The sequence below is a fragment of the Coregonus lavaretus genome, assembly GCF_964263955.1.
Source record: "Coregonus lavaretus genome assembly, chromosome: 28".
Classification (NCBI taxonomy): Eukaryota; Metazoa; Chordata; class Actinopteri; order Salmoniformes; family Salmonidae; genus Coregonus; species Coregonus lavaretus.
Window position 1 is genome coordinate 36,907,255 of NC_140015.1, and position 18,377 is coordinate 36,925,631.

Sequence of the window (18,377 nt, forward strand, 5' to 3'; positions counted from 1 at the left end):
CTAAGTGGCACTGACCTCCCTAATCAACCCGGATCCTAACGGACGACTATCTAGGGCATGTACAGGGAAATGATTATTTACCGGAAGGAGGGGAATCCCTAACTCTACACAGAATTTGCGATCTATAAAATTTGCAAACTCCTGAGGGCTCCTCATCCCCTGCCGGAGGTAGAATAGACGCTCCCCCGCCGCCTTCCCTTCCGGTGGATGGTCAAACACAGCACGGAAGCGGCGGGAGAACTCCGCATAGGTGATGGTAGCGGCGTCTATTCTCCTCCATTCGGCGTTGGCCCACTCCAACGCCTTGCCGGTGAGACAGGAGATGAGGGCGGAAACGCTCTCGTGTCCCGAGGGCGCCGGGTGTACGGTGGCGAGGTAGAGTTCAACTTGCAACAGGAACCCCTGACACCCGGCAGCGGTGCCGTCGTACGCCCTCGGGAGCGAGAGCCGAATCCCACTGGGTTCCGGAAGTTGGACAGGCGGGCTGACCGATGGTGATGGTGCGGTAGGTGGGGGTGTGGGTACCCCGCTGGTCTCCCATCGATGGAGGGTGTTCATCACTCGGTCCAGGGCGTGCCCGATTTGGTTGATCCTGTCCTCCTGTCCACGAAGGCGCTCCTCGATGATCTCTGTGGGTGCGGGTGCTCCTGCTGATTCCATAGAGATGGTGTGTAATTCTGTCAGGGTTGAGTGTAGAGGTAACGTGGAATCACACGCAGGACACACAGAGATTCGAAACAGATGTATTTAGTGAAGTCCGAAAATACAAGCCAAACACGGCAACAGGCCACAGGCGAAACATACGCACACTGGAAGAACCAAAGTAAGTGCGCACAACGTGCAGGACTCTCTCAAACAAAACGAAATACAGAGAGCACAGAACAGCGAACCAACTACTACACGTGACATAGAACATAGAAACATAGAACGGTGGCAGCTAGTACTCCGGAGACGACGACCGCCGAAGCCTGCCCGAACAAGGAGAAGGAGCAGCCTCGGCCGAAACCGTGACAGCAATGGGTTTTTTCTGGCCACTTTTCCGTAAAGCCCAGCTCTGTGGAGTGTACGGCTGAAAGTGGTCCTATGGACAGATACTCCAATCTCCACTGTGGAGTTTTGCAGCTCCTTAAGGGTTATCTTTGGTCTCTATGTTGCCTCTCTGATTAATGACCCCCTTGCCTGGTCCGTGAGTTTTGGTGGGCGGCCCTCTCTAGGCAGGTTTGTTGTGGTGCCATATTCTTTCAATGTTTTAATAATCGATTTAATGGTGCTCCGTGGGATGTTCAACGTTTCTGACATTTTTTTATAACCCAACCCTGATCTGTACTTCTCCACAACTTTGTCCCTGACCTGTTTGGAGAGCTCCTTGGTCTTCATGGTGCTGCTTGCTTGGTGGTGCCCCTTGCTTACTGGTATTGCAGACTCTGGGGCCTTTCAGAGCAGGTGTATATATACTTAGATAATGTGACAGATCATGTGACACTTAGATTGCACACAGGTGGACTTTATTTAACTAATTATGTGACTTCTGAAGGTAATTGGTTGCACCAAATCTTATTCAGGGGCTTCATAGCAAAGGGGGTGACTACATGTGCACGCACCACTTTTCCGTTATTTATTTTGTAGAATTTTTTGAAACAAGTTATTTTTTTCATTTCCCTTCACCAATTTGGACTATTTTGTGTATGTCCATTACATGAAATCCAAATAAAAATGTATTTTCAATTACAGGTTGTAATGCAACAAAATAGGAAAAACGCAAAGGGGGATGAATACTTTTGCAAGGCTCTGTACTGCAAAATTCACCTGAGCTCCCTGTCTGACCCTGCTGGGACCGCTGTCACCATCTGATCCTGCTAAGACATGATGAGCATAGTGTTGTGTATTGACTGCACTAGAGGGCTGCATTCCCGCCGGATGCCTGCGCTACCTGCCGGTTCCCACAGAGATCATTGCGGTGCGGTCGACAGTTTTCATGCTGCGGGCGGTAGCGAGCGGTCAGACAGACAACTTTGGGATTAAAATATTTTTGTTGTCCTACAGATTATTTGGAAACGGTCATCTTTCTGTTTTGTATGCGTTAGCCTACCTATTGTATTAAAATCACATAATTTTCCCATTATTCACATTCTACGAATTTGCTGCTTCAACTTCAGCAGCCTACCTCCTAGTTGGGCGTGAGAGTTCAAGTGTGCCTAGTATGTGTGGTCTTACTGAAATAGAGTTGGCTGCAGTGGTGGAAAAGGTACCCATTGTCATACTTGAGTAAAAGTAAAGATACCTAACAGAAAATGACTCAAGTAAATGTGACCCAATAAAATACTACTTGAGTAAAAGTAAATCTAAAAGTATAAATTATTTCAAAATCCTTATATTAAGCAAACCAGGGGGCACCATTTTTTCATTTTATTTATTCATTTACAGATAGCCAAAGGCACATTTTGTGTTTAGTGACCCAGATCAGAGACAGTAGGGATGACCAGGGATGTTCTTTTTTAGGAATATAGTGAAGTAAAAGTGAAAATTGTCAAAAATATAAATAGTAAAGTACAGATACCCCCCCGAAATACTTAAGTAGTACTTACAAATATTTTTACTTAAGGACTTTACACCACTGGTAGGCTGCCTAAATGGGGGGAGAATTACGTAGCTGTTAAGTTGAATATGATCAGACTGTAGTTTACTACAGTGTCTGTAAATAAATATTGATAATTGAAAAGAAGTGCAGGGCACTCAACCAACGTGAGTCGAAGTGCAAGCACATAGGTTAGGTTACTATGGTGACCAGTGGCGATTTTAGCATGTAAATCTTGGTGGGGCAAAAAAAAAAAAGTGGGATGCAAGCAAAGCCACTACACAACACAACACTAAACAATACATTAATCGCTGTAAAAAGGTGAAAAACGGTGCCCACAAACTGTTAGGGCCTACATAAAGCTGTCCCAACAGCAGAGTCCCAACAGAGTCCCAACAACCTTACCATTGCTACACCTGGCTATCAGTGGAGCCTTGTCTGGCAGCGAAACAATTCATTTAGCCTCATTTACTGCCTTTTAAAAAAACATAGCTGATATGGCTGACTTGCTTAAACAAATGTGGTTTCTATTGACAATTGAGATGTACAAACTATGGCATAAGGGGACGACAAGCGGATAAGAGGCATTAATGTGCGAGCTAGGACGGATGTAGTCAATATAACGATTTGTTCAGCACTTTTGAAATGTACAGCGACAGAATTCAGAACATGTGCCGTTCTTACAGTGTTCTCCATGTACACCAAGTCGAACCGTAGGATAAATATAGAGGGCATATAAGCAGACAATGAAAGCTCTTACAATATTCAATGATTACATTTCTCAAAAACAGGTAATAGGGTACATGTACACCACCAAGTCAAAACTGTAGGCGAAATTAAGAGGTGAAAATAGACCAATTATTAGAGTGAGGCACATGGGCTACTAACAGCTTACTAAACAACATACACTTAGTATTACTTTCTTAGCTACAGTATACATATCTCCCTGGCATATAACATCATATATGCAGCAGCATACAATATATTTTTGGACTCACTTTGTTGTGCTGTGCTCACTTGAACAGGAAGGTGGGCAAATTTTGTCATCAAACTTTGTCATCAAAGTCTGCCATTCTCTGGATTCATGGTGCTTTTAAGACAACTAGGAACTCGAAAATAAAAAAGTTTGAATCATGATGACGTCAGTGATCTTCAGGTCGTAGCTCTAGAAAGAGGCCTGAGTTCCGGATTTACAATTCCGAGTTGGATGAAAGTTCAACATTAATTTTCCCAGTCGTAGTTCGTTTTCCCCAAGTTCCCAGTTGTCTTGAACTCACTAAAGCCAGATTTTGCAGCTCCGAGTTAACAGTTGTTTTGTACGTGCTTCATTGACAGCATGGCCAATGTTGAACGTTTATAATTTTAAACTAGGAAAAGAGACCCTTAATCTTAGACTTGGTACCACACTGCCCCTCCACTGAACAGCAAGCTAATAATCGATTTGCAATGCTTGCAGTTAGACACTGATTCCTTCCAAACCACTCGTTGTTGAATTTGCGATTTCCAACTTGTTGGGTAATGTTTATGTCCAATGGCTGATAATTTCTCTTCATTATTTCTCTTTATATGACAAGGATTAAAAAGGATTTGCCAGTAGATTGTCAACTTGATTCATGACTGCTAGCTAAGATTCTGAAAGTATGATGCTGACATGATCAGTCCAATCAAAGCTACTGTAGATATAATGTGATTTGATGTCATTTTGTCTGTGGCCAATGACCTTGAGCCTACTTGGATGGGCACTTCTAATGTAACTTTATGACAGCACCCAAGGGGCTAGAATTTTTTAGGTCTACCCTTAGACTTGGTGGCGATGTAGTGTCCCCATGAGTGACAGAACACTGAGCCAATCACGGCTCAACACGCTGTATTTTCTGCTGGCTTGCCCCACCACCACAGAAAGCACTGAGCTAGGCTGAAACACCTGTATTTTGGAGCTGCCTTACTCAAGACAGTAAAAAAGAGACCATGTTTGTATGCGTTTCACATTGTTTGCAAACTGATATGTGACACGTATTAATATTAACACCAAATAACATGCAAAACAGGCAAAATGTTGTATTTTATTTTTCATTTTATTTAATTTTTTGCTAAACATGTGGGGCTCAAAACAGGTGGGGCTGATGGGTTGCCACTGATGGTGACCGTAGGTTAAGTTACCATGGTGACCATAGGTTAGGCTACTATGGTGAGCGAGCGTTGCGTCTTTTCATTTTCAAAGTATTGATTGCCCATTTCTTTGCCTGCAAATCATCATCCTAAAAGATGCAAAACGTAGCAAGTGTTGCTGTCATCATTCTTGCTGCTTCCAGTTCAGTAGCCATACCTACGAGATCAGGTGCGCGTGTGGTCTCAATTAAATATTGTAGGCTACAGCCTATGCATGGGCGTAGAAGCAGGGAGCAGTTATCTTTCCAAGGAAATGTACTTCCTAATAGGCCTATGATTAGACTATAGTTTACTACATTGCCTAGAAATACGTATAAATCACAGGAGGTTGGTGGCACCTTAATTTGGGAGGACGTGCTCGTGGTAATGACTGGAGCGGAATAGGTGGAATGGTATCAAATACATCAAACACATGGTTTCCAGTTGTTTGATACCATTCCATTTGCTCCATTCTGGCCATTATTATGAGCTGTTCTCCCCTCAGCAGCCTCCTGCGGTATAAATATTGATCACCCATATTTCTCAGTCTGAAAATCTTCCCACTCCTAAAAGGTAGGCTATACAAATAGCTCAAGAGAAAGTGCAAGTCTCTCCAACTCTGCTCTCTTGAAACTACATCTAGCATATTGACTGATATATCCCAGTAATACAATGTACGGGCCATGTGAGAATCTCTGCTAACCTATTTCTTAAGTTATTTTTGCGCATTTGATATTGCTTATAGGGTGCAAAATTGCTCGGACCATGGCTGGCAAGTGAGCTGCATCACATAGACCTAAAATAACATTGCAGGACTGCGGTTGGGTTTGGGACCAGTTCTTGCGGTAGCGTGTGGGAGTCAGACGAACGCCAGTAGGTGCGGGAGGGAGCAGGATGCGGGCAGGAGCGAGATGAAGAAATCGGTCCTGTGCAGACCTCTGCTGTGCACCATGACAGTGACGTATGTAATGTTAGAGTTGTTTGTTACTGTGTCAGTCTGAAAAGTAGGGAATTAGCTAGGGAAACTGACAGATCAATAACTTTACATTGCCATACTGACTAATACAACTCACGTTGCACTGAAAAAACGTCAGAATATCAATCTTCAATCGTTTGGCCGATGGTTTCATCGTTTCATTCAGGTCTAGTGTGATTGAGGCAAAAATAATAGCTAATGTTAGCCAACTTTTGGCCAGCTCTTTCTCTAACCGTACATCACCTGGCGAAAGTTAGTGTGGTGTCTAAGGAATTTATGACTTTGCTAACGTTTGCAAATGGTATCTTGGAGGATGTTGATTCAGCTTAGGGAAGCATCTGGGGAGCAGTTTTATAGGGGCACCCCATAAAACAGAGGAAGTCTGTTGTGTGGAGTCATGGGATTGGTCTCTAGGAGAGACCACCCATATCATGTTAAAAAGTATAAATACTTGGTTGAGACAAAGGAGGACAGGACAACATATTATTTTGGGTCATTGTTCTCCAGATGCCTGCAGATGTCTGTAAAGTTACGCTGAAATCTTGTGATATAAATAAACCTTTATAATCAAAGTACAGTGTAAGCGGACTCCTTGTTCTAACAGCATAATTAGCATTATTATTTAGATACAACAGAAATGGCGACGAGGAACGTTTGGGACGTGATGCGTCTCTCCAGTGTTCCATTCATGAGCTGCGAAGTGACTCCCGCTCAAGACGACGGTTCATAAGGTGAGATTACTCACAATTTTGTGCGCTGGTTGGTTCGCTTGCTTATGGGTGTGTGCGCTGGAGAAATGTACCGTTTAAAAGACTTATGTGTGCAAATTTTGCTGTTATTTGCTGTGGGATAGGAGTCCGTTCTAAAAATCTAAATTTGTTTGCGCTGGTAACAACGCAAACAGGGGGGAGTGTCTATAACTATTGAAGAATAGAATGAAGGAATAAGGCCAAGGTAAATGTATACAAATTAGGCCATTGCGAATCTATGGAAGCCCTCAAACGAGGCGATCATTAGGATGGGATGAAAAATCCTAAAAGCATGTTAGGTGAATTTAGGTAAGTCCCGGGGACTTGAGGTTGTGGTATATATATTCGGTTGCAAGTTACCGCTCAATTTATGGTTGACGAATTATATGTTTGATGTGACCGCTCATCGAATGTCCGCGAAACTTGTGGTAGCAGAAATGTAGGAACAATGGAAATATACGGCGCAATGGAGGTATAATACTGCCTTAGAGGTCCGTAGGAACGGAAAAAGCCTCTTAAACTGTATGTGTATGTGTGTGTGTGTGTGTGTGTGGGAGAGAGAAAAATGGTGGAGTGGAGACGTCTCTGTTGTGTCTGAGCTGTGTGTTGACTCATGTTGGGATGGAATTTGTGTTGGAGATCTTGTGAGTCTCCGTGGGTGAGAACGTTGGTGGTTGGTAACTATATGTGAGCCCCCTGGAAGGACGTTAAGGTTAAAAATGTCATGACTCTCTATAAAAAGAGAACGTTTACTAACTATTAGAATATCATGAGCCTACAGGGAGGAGTTTTAACAGTGTATAGAGATGTTTTGTAATGGATAAGAAAATAACTATAAATCTGCAGATTAGGATAAAGGGAAGTTAAGAAACTTCAAAGTAGGATTTGTGTTCAATGTTTTATGTTGGTTTGTGAGCTCTGTTAAATGTTACTGTTTGCCTCATGAAGAACGGAGGTAAAGTTGGCGTGTCTACTTTCTGTTGTTTAGCTGGGAGAGAGCTCCATCCACTCTGAAATCGCACTGGTGAATGTACTACGCATGCGTGTGATTTTATGAGTTTAGAGTTACGTAGGGCAAATGTGCCACTCCTCTGCCTGCACTGAGTTGCTGGGAGATGCAGACTCAGAACAGAGCAGACAGACAGGGAGTGGGGGAGATTTGAACACGAATAGAATGTTCTGTTTGTTAAATCGGCTGTTACTTAATGATGAAACTATTTGTTGAGATCTATTGAATTGATAAATGAGAGAGATATGTTGACGGATTAAAAATAAAAAATAATAAAAAATAAATAAAATCAAATGTTATTGATCTATAAATATTCCTGAGTTAAGTTGTTTGCTTATTTCTTAGCGCGAATGTGAACAGAGGAGTATTGAATGGTTGAAATAACTCAGTGAGTGCATAAAATACTAAATTCTTGTCCTTTGTTTTTCTGTCATATGAGAGACATATGAGAGACGAGAAGGAGGAGACAGAGAGAGAGAGGAAGTGCTGACAAGTACATCACGCGACAGGGTGTGCTGCAACGGATCCAGTCAAACTAAGGCCAGTACTGTTCTATTTACAGAACTTACATTCCCATACAGGATATTTTGTGTGCCTAGCATATTTGATGTTGTGACAATTTGACAGGGACTTGGCAACAGACTGATCAATTGATTGCATATTGGAGTTTTTGTGCATAAGTTGGTTTGATTAGAGTTGTGTTGGGAATCGAGTACTGACATTATTCTGTAAAATTAAGGTCATTGGGTGCTTATTAGGCAATTGATTTGTGAGTGCTGTAGTGTTGCAGGATTAGAGGTCTTTATTTTTTTGGATTGCTCTGAAGTTGACTACTTTCATTTACTTTCCTGATTGAATGTGGTAAGATTGCCACTAATCAATAATTTGGTAAAATAAAATAAATTAAAATAAATTGATACAAATAAATATATTGATGAATAAATAATTGATTAATTAATTAATTTGGGGAAAAAAAGAAAAATATTTTTTTTCTTCACAATAAAGGAATATAAAAGAGTTGTTACAATGGGGAAAAAGGACATCAAAACTATGAAAGTAATTACTCCTGTTGAGGTAGTAGAAAATAGTAATCCTTTAGTTAATGGTATTGCAAGGTTATCTGGAAAGGGAATAAATGTTGGCCTGACATTGAACAACCATGGCTAGTGGAAGGGACTCTTAACCCTGACGTCATCAACATGATAAAAGTGATTGAATAATAGAGAGAGGAAAAGCAGAAACGACCATAAAGATGAATCAAAACTCCAAAAGTAGGAAGAAAACGAGATGTCTGGAAACTAAGGGTGGAGTGAGGTTAAGGAAGATGGAACTTGAAGATGAAGATGATGATGATGATCAGAGTGATTGAGAGGAGATCATGGGTGGATATGACTCTGTGATCAGAAGGAAGTTGGCAAGAGAGGAAAGAAGGGGTGATGGAAGTTGAAGGAAGAAGAAGGATACTAGAGATTTGATCTCTGATGGATGTTTGAAGAAGAAGAATACAAGATATTCTAGTTCTGATGAAAGCGAAGATGAAGACAGCGATAAAGATTTGGAGATTAAAGGTGCTTCATATTCAAGAGGATTTTATCCTACAATGACTAGCACAGAAGAAATAGAAAGAGATATAGACCGATGCGTATCATGCCTGGATAAAGCGAATAATTTAGAAGAAGTAAGAGAACTGGAACAACAACTCAAGAAGCTGAAGATACAGAATAAAAAACTGCTGAGGAAAGGATCCCAAGAATTGGAGAAAAAGTATACATTGAGGCCAAGGAAAGAGGGCACCAGTAAGAAGATGATGCCAGTGATCATTCGAGGACAAAACCTAGAATATAAGCCTTTACAAAATACCGATATGTCAGATATACTTGAGAAGCTGCCTACTCTTCAAGATGGAGCCTATCCTTGGATTTCAAAATTGGAAGAAATTACGGTGGGAACACAGTCAGCCATAGGAGACATTAAGAGACTTTTGGCTAATCTCCTTGGGATTCCAGATATGGAAGAAATATTTCAGAGAGCTGGACTCAATAGATATGTGGGGACTGCAGTGAACGACCCTGAATTGTTGGCTGCAAGTAGGAATCGGCTGTGGAGAGCACTGAAAGATACGTTTCCAACAAATGTGCATCCTGACAACATTCTGATTGATCCACTAGGACAACAAGAAAATCCGAGAGCCTATGTGTCAAGAGTTCATCAAGTGTGGAGAAATATTACTGGAAATGATCCAGATGTGAGTCAAATTGAGCAGTCAATTTTGAGAGCTAAACTGCAGATGGGACTGCCCTCACCAGTAAGGAGCAAACTGGCAGAGGTGGTTGGACTTGGAAGCATGACAAAAGGCGTCTATACAGATCATATAGCCCATCAAGTGGATCTGTACAGGAAAAAGGAACACAACCAGAAAGAACAGGACCAAGAAACTCTCAGAAAACTCAATCAAATACAACTGGTGGAGAATAAGAAGGAGAAGAAACAAGCTTTGGTTATGCAGAATCAGTGTGCACCAAATCAACAATCACTGCCACAGCTTCAACCGGACCAGTTCCAACCGCAATTGTACCAGCCACCAATGGCGGTACCAGTTGTTTCATATCCACAGCCAGTTTCTGGACAGACACATAATTGGAGAGGAAGAGGATGAGAAGGCTTAGAAAGAGGAAGAGGAGGAAGATTTAAGCCATACTTCCAGCAATCTCCAGAAGTGTTTATAATTGTGGACAGGTTGGTGACTTTGCTGTGAGTGTAATGGGCCAGAAGGAAACATCAGAGGGAATTTCAGAGGAAGATACAGGAGCAAGTCAAGATCATCTGGAGGACAGGTGAACCCCTATAGGGGCCCGGAGCAAGGATTCTAGGGGTGCCTAGAAGATCCGAAAGGGGGGTGTCAGCTGGTAGCACCAGTTAGGGAAAAAATATCCAACAATTGAAGTGAAAATAAACAACGGACCATGGGAAGTGATGATGGATAGCGTTAAGGCTTTTATCTGTGTTCAGCCTTAAGAGGTTTAACATCTCACTATGTCAAATCAACTAATTAGGACAGGGATTTGAGGGAGTGGAACAGCTGATTACTCTTAAGGAACCAATTGAGTTCTGCTATAAAAATCAAAAAATTACAATACCCATACTGGTATCAGAACATACACCTATTGCATTGTTGGGAAGAGATGCATTGTGTAAGTTGAACTGTACAATAAGATGTACACCAGACGGCTGTCTGGTAGAAGTGCCAAAGGAAAAGGTTTACCAATTGTTGATGATGACAGAGATGGATTTGTCTTCAGTATTCTGGATTGTAAATCTCAGTGAAGATTTTTTGAAGCAGGCTAAGATATGGGAGAAATTTATTGTGGCAAATATGCCAGATGCGAGGCTTCCGGAATATCCATTTCATTGTATGCTCAAGTATTTCAAGAATGCAGCCCAATCGAACTCAGGGGAATGGTTGAGTCTTCAACCAAAGAATGTTCAACTCAGCTCATGTTGCATTATTTTAGGACCACAAGGAGCAGCTATGAAGATAAACACAGACGATTATCTGAATAAAGAATTTGAGATTGAGAAGAGTGTGCCACATGTGACCTTGTTGGTTTCGGAAGGCTATGAGCAGAAGCAAATAGGAGAAATTATGACAGAAGCAGAGAAAGCTGTTTTCATACCGATGAAAGAGAATTTGGCGATTTGGAGGAGTGAAGATCAGCGATTTCTCAAAATAATGATTTCGGCTCAAGGACAAGGAGAGCCACAAGCTGTACGGATGACACATTAATCTATTTGCAGTGTGCAGATGAATTCAGACCCTATGAAAGAGAAGATGTTGGAACAAGTTCCAGAATGTTTGTGGTCTCAACACAGTACCGATATTGGACTTGTGAAATCAGCCCAATCTGTGAAAGTTGAACTTCGACCAGGAGCCAGACCTCCTTGGAAGAATCAGTATCCATTGAAAGATGAAGCAATCCAAGGGATTGAACCACAAATTGAAGGACTTTCGAAAGCAGGTGTTTTTGAAGACAAGAAAAAATCCTTAGAGTAACAATCAATTGTTGTTTTGGGAGAAACCATAAGGGGTTGATAGTAGCGCCTCTAGACCTCTTAGGTCTGATGATTTAGGAAGCTAGGGGTTAGCTAATGTTGCAAGGGGGGAGATTAGGAGAAAGATCACAAAGGAGTAGGGTTTTTGGGAACCATATTTGCTTGAACAGATTGACTATATCATAGGAAGGAGGACAGTCTGTCTGCAAAATAATGTTTACAGGGGGTGACTGTTATTCTTGGTTACATTCCTACACATAGATGTGAATAAGATGTCAAACTGAGCTAAAATATGCTCAGTCGTTTGCCAAGTTTTTGTGTAAAGAAGTCATAAGCAGGTGGGGACTTCCCGATCACATATCCTCAAATTAGTGGGAAAGGAATTTGTGGATAAATCAGCGAAATGGTTTTTGAAAAGTTAGGAGAAAAGTAAGATTAAAAAGTTAAGAAAACTAGAGTTGAAGGAACTCTAGGACGGTCAGCTCAGCTTCAATGTAAGTGCACGAGAGAGAACAGTGGTGAAGGGAAATTTAGAGTTCAGTGGGAAGATAGATATGGCAGGAGTTTAGATATGTTAGGAGCAGTTGCATTGAGAAAGTATGCGTTGCTGAATGATAAGAGAAGAGTGAAGATTGAGGGTGATTGCAGTATCTATATTTACAATTCCCAGCAGGAAGATCAAGGTGATTATAAATGTATTTTTTATAATCAACAGTTTGAAAGTGAGGGATTAGAGTTGGGACTGAGAGTTAATGTAGTGACACTAGTGGTGATAGATGGAAATACAAGTAAAGAGTTAAAAGCTTTAGGGAAAATGGATGAATCAACAACAATGACATCAACACTTCAGCCTATTATAACAACAGTGAGAAGCAATTCAACTCTTTCAACATTGACAGTTATTAAAGCTATAAATGTATCACATTTGAATACAAGGGAGCCTATCGCTCCAGCACCAATTTTAGAGGAAAAGACTGTCATTAGGGTTAGGATGGGTGGTACAGCTCATCTTCCTTGTAGATGTGAGAGATGGAGTGGGGGTGGTGACGTTCCTCCCACATGGAGAGATAATTATGGAGAAGAAGTGTTGTTATCAGGACCAGAAGTAGAAGCTGTGACCCCTAGTCAAAGGAAGTATATTTTGTACAACGATATGAAGTGGAAGAGGGTTATGAGTGATTGCTCACTTATTTTGCGTAATGTTACATGGAAAGATCAGGGAGAATATATGTGTACTTATTTAGTGCAAGCATTAACATTTGTTCCGGCTAAGAATTATTGGTTAAAAGCTATGTAACTCGTAAGGTGACGCTTATGATGGAAGATTTCACAAGCTTCCACAGTCACCAAAGGAGTTCAGGAGAAGTATATTACAGTAGCCACTCCAACAGTAAATAATACACAGAGGATATCTGTAACTTTCCCACTGGAAATAGTTAAGAGTGTTAATACATCAACTAAAGCAACTATTTTAATAGCAACTTTGAAAGAGATTAATGGTACGACGGCAATAACAAATTTAGGAAATATGACACAGACACCAACAACAACTTTTCTGAAACTAAAGGATGTAGCAAGAGTGACTCAGGAGTTTATGATACGGATGGAGAATGCTGTCAATGGTAGTAGGGATAGTGTTGAAATAGGAGAGCAGATGGTAGGGGAGAATGATGTAGATTCATCTGAAATAGTGCAGAATACTATCATGGAGGTACAGGATGAGTTTTTTTATTTTAATGGAAGACAAGAAGATATATCTGATCAATACCGCCCGTTAGGGAAGAGAGAAACTAAATGGAAGGCATATGGATTTGATTCTTCTGTTTTGCAAATTAAAGATGGATGGGCAGGTAGGAATCTTTGGTTCCAGCAGTTAACTCATACTGTAAGATCAGTGAGGAATCTTGAGGGTCCATGTCTGTTGAGAATTCTAGCACAAGGAACATGGGGTTGAATCTTAGAGAAGGTAGCTCAACCTCTATCAAGTATGTGTCAATCTTATGCTTTATCATGGCTGTTGTATCAGCAACAATCATTAACAGATACATTAATGTCGTTGTCGAAACATTTGTTTAGGCCTAGGTTTAAGTGTTCTTGGTTAAATGAATTACCCTATGTGAATTTGTTAGATAGGAAGGAAAATCAGTTAACAGCGATTCCTGAAGCATTGGAGGTGAAACCAGTGAGGGCTAAAAGCTGTTTTTGTTCTATTAAAACATATGATGGAAAGGGGATGTTTATGGGAATATCAGATTGTGATGATTATATGATGACTTTGGGTAAGCATGAACATAAGGTTAGTAATGAGAAATATAATGTAACTTTTCATGTTCCAGTTAGTAAGAAGAGCAGGACTTTGATGGTGAAAGATCAGCTTTTGCCTGGTAATGTGACTATTGGGAATTTTAGAGATATTTGGTGGGTTTGTGGTGAGAAAGAGTATATATTCTTACCCTATGGGTGGACAGGATGTTGTTACATGTCGACGTTGAAGCTTCCATTTAAGGTTTTTACCATTAAAAGAGGGGAAGCACCGGACACAGATAAATCTGAGTCTAGGTTTGGAAATAGGGTGAAAAGGGACATGGCGGAATTTCATAGTCTAGAAGCCTACCATTGGAGGATAAGTCTAGGAGAGAAGTGGGGACTGGGACTTTTTCCATGGTATGGTGTAACATTTTTGGCAGATCACATTGATAATATTACCTATACTTTGCAGGGTTTTGCAAATGAAACGATAAGAGGGTTTAACCTTCTGTCGAATACTCAAAGAAGTCACAGACTGACGCTGTTGAAACATGACATGGCTCTTGACTATATTTTAGCAAAACAAGGTGGCTTATGTTTGGCTATGAATTTGACGGGGGATGATTGTTATACTTTGATCCCAGATAGTTCCGATAATATCACTAGTGTTATAGATGCATTGAAGAATATAAGGGATGCATTTGGTAGATCTGAAGGAGCTGGATGGTCAGCGAAGGCTTGGTTGCAAGATCAGTTAGGCCCAGTGGGAGCAGTGATGGTTCAGATTTTAGTAGCAGCTCTGATAGCGCTGTGTGTGATGTTTTGCTTTTGTACTTTGTTATTGACTTTTGCGAAGGCTATGATATTGAGATGGGTTGGAGTTGTGATGCCTGGAGAAAACACTCAGATGCCGTTGTTAACTGTTACTGATCTAGATGAAGATGAACAAGTGGGACTGGATGGAGTATTGATGGATAGATATCCATTTTGAATATCCAATCATTTTTCAAATGTTTTTAAATATTAGTGTGATTTTAGTATTTTGTGATGAATCAAAGGGGGGTAATGGTATGTGATTCATTTTATATATAATTGTATATATCATTTTTAGTTGATATTGATGTTTTAATTTGAATGTGTTGTTTTGCAAAAGATACTGTTTGGTCTTTTCTTTTCTTCCAGAAGCATATGGGGGAATGTGTAGAGGGGATTCAAATACTCAAACATGGACAATATGAAAGGACAATATGAATGGACTGGAGGAAGTGGAACAAGGAAGGTGTGGAAATGTTCCGATTCCATCATCAACATTGCATTGGAAGTCGACACTGCTGAGGAGATGAAGTGTAGTGGACTACATTCCAGTGTCTGCAATGATATATAGACATATTTGCATGTGTAATACATAATTTGTGTCATATTCTTTCTGTATGAATTTTTGTAGAATGATATTTGCTGTTATTGGGTACATGTGGGGATCTCAGATGTTTTTGTTTATTTCGTGGATGCTTAGGGATATTGGGTCTAGACAGGGATAGAGAGAATCCACAGGAGGGTCCGATGGGTTGACCAGCCTGAATGTGGACATTTTTGATTGTATTTTGTTTGCTGAGGCTTTCATGTGTATTCAAATTGCATCATAGTTTCAAATGCATTGATAAAGATTTATGAATTGATCTGGAGTACTTAGGTGGTTGCCTGGGGCAGATGGGCCGTGAGAGAATTTTACTGTCTTGATTGATTGATGGATATTTGGAAAGAAAGCTGCCAGACAGGTTTTTCGCTCTCACACACCATAAAGATTTGTTCATATTTCATAGAAATGTATTTACACTCCATAGAAAAATGTGTTTTTGGTTTATTGTTAAAGATACTCAATAAGAGAAATTGTTATTTGTCATAATCCTATTCTTTTTGTTTTCGAGACTTAATTTGTCTCGAAGGGGGGAATATGTGGTGTCTAAGGAATTTATGACTTTGCTAACGTTTGCAAATGGTATCTTGGAGGATGTTGATTCAGCTTAGGGAAGCATCTGAGGAGCAGTTTTATAGGGGCACCCCATAAAACAGAGGAAGTCTGTTGTGTGGAGTCATGGGATTGGTCTCTAGGAGAGACCACCCATATCATGTTAAAAAGTATAAATACTTGGTTGAGACAAAGGAGGACAGAACATAATATTATTTTGGGTCATTGTTCTCCAGATGCCTGCAGATGTCTGTAAACTTACGCTGAAATCTTGTGATATAAATAAACCTTTATAATCAAAGTACAGTGTAAGCGGACTCCTTGTTCTAACAGCATAATTAGCATTATTATTTAGATACAACATTAGCCAAGTTCATTTACTTCTGAAACGAGACAAAACAAAGGCTACAAAACATTTCATACAAAAAACAGCTGTTTGATTGTAATAATAGCCACCTCATATCGCTATCTGTCGGATAACTAGAGGCTAGAACTGACCTGGCTGTGGTAGCTACTAGCTAGCTTAGCTTATTCATTCACTTCAGTGGAGAGGGGATGAAACATGTCGGTTACAATACCAGCTCAGTACTGCGAATAATCACTAGTTTAGTTTTTTTCTGTTCAGTTGACAGCAGTTACCTTGCCAGCTACATCAGTCAACTCAATAGTAGCCAGTTTCTGCTCTGCTTGCTTTTATAACTTGGTGAAAGAGCGCAACACATACACACTGAACTATGCTCAACTCTCCCGGCTTTTTGTATCACATTGCAATGATAAAACTGGGCGGACAAAAATGCAATTTCAGAATGTGGGGGGGGACAAGTTGCGCCCCTGGCTGCAATTATTAAATGGTTTAAACTGTTCTCTATTTTTAACATTAGATGTTGGACTCAGTATAATTTTCAGTATGAATAAGAACTATTTTCAGTATGAATAAGAACTATGACCTTGTAAGATTCAACTCAATATTAGGAAGATGTTCTTAATGTTTTGTACACTCAGTGTCATGTTATGTTTTACATTGTGCATCAGTGATCAGAATAAAGGCTGAAGTTCTGTTAAAGTCCACCAGAGAAAGACATAGGACCACCACTAATGACTGAGGATAGACCTACTCTACAGCAGGCCCAGTTGGTGCTGGTCAGACCACTGGTTTCAGTCCCACCTAGTCTCGCTGGGCCATCCTTACATCCCACCCCAGTAAAACACACACTGTATATATATTTTCTGTTGTATTTTTTACTTTATGTTTTTTTACCCCATATGTAACTCTGTGTTGTTGTTTTTATCGCACTGCTTTGCTTTATTTTGGCCAGGTCGCAGTTGTAAATGAGAACTTGTTCTCAACTGGCTTACCTGGTTAAATAAAGGTGAAATAAATAAAATAAATAAAAAACATGATGGTTTCATGTCTACTATCTGTAGTTATCAGAGTAATTCACCAGGGACGTGTTCTAGCTCTGACACTGAGTTACAGGCAGTGATGTGTTGCTCTCTTTCTCCCCCAGGACACACCTGCTTCCCCTCCTCCTCTCCTTATTTATAGCTTCATGTAAATGAAGAGGTTATTTTATCTCCTCTCAGAACTGTGTGGGAGAGGAGGGGAGAGGAGGGGAGATCTGCAGGTGCCCGGAGAAGTGAACTGAAACTGAGGTTGCAGCTGACCAGAGCCCAAATGGCTCTTCATTCCTTTTATAGTGCACTACTTTTAACAAGGGCACTTGAAAGGACAAATGGGCTCTGGTCAAAAGGAGTACACTATAAAGGCTTCAACTTCATAGACCTGCTCTGATGGGGGGACTGAGTAAGTCATCGTTCTAGACCTGCTCTGTCACCCTGGTGTGTCTGGCTAGTCAGATGGCCATGGGCTACGCTGATGTGAGCTGGACAGCGGGAGGGAATCCGGTCACCAGCGGCATCGCTACGAGTGGCCCCGTGCCGCAAGCCGACAAGACGTTCCAACTCAGCAGCTGTCTGACGGTTGACACGTCAGAATGGAACCAGGACAAAGTGTTCTCATGTAAAGTCACCGCGGGCTCCAAGTTCGCTGAGAAAGGCATCAAGAAGTCTGAATGCAGCACTGAATAGTTTGAGAACCATTGTAATGTCAATTTGATATTCTACATCGCTTTTCAAGTTATTGTTAATGCATCAGAAGGTTTACCTGCATATATACACTCGGGTCCAAAAAAGAGAGAAATTGCTACTAATACTGATATCATAGGCTAGGCTATATGATAAGTAGACTCTGTATATTTGAAATGTGTTGCTTTGCAGATTTATAATAGAGGAATTGTTAGAGCTTTGCTGTATTGTGGATATTCAATAAAGAGCATTGTAAAGAACAAGTGTTTGTATTTGAGCATGTTGATGAGCATCATTGTTAGTAGCACTAAATGAGGGGGAATTTAACTGAACCCAAATTCAGTAGCCTGCTCTCTGACATTTGTCCAGATCCAGAAATTGTTGATCAACTATCCAGGATGTAGGGCATGTTTACTGTAATGTTAATGAATAACCAGAGATGGACCAGAGGTTTAGTTTATATTAGAACTTCACATTATTGAGAACCTTTCATTAGTACGATATGATTGTATTATAAGATTATTCTAAAAGTGCCTATTTAATAATCATCCATATCTATATTAAAAAAAAAA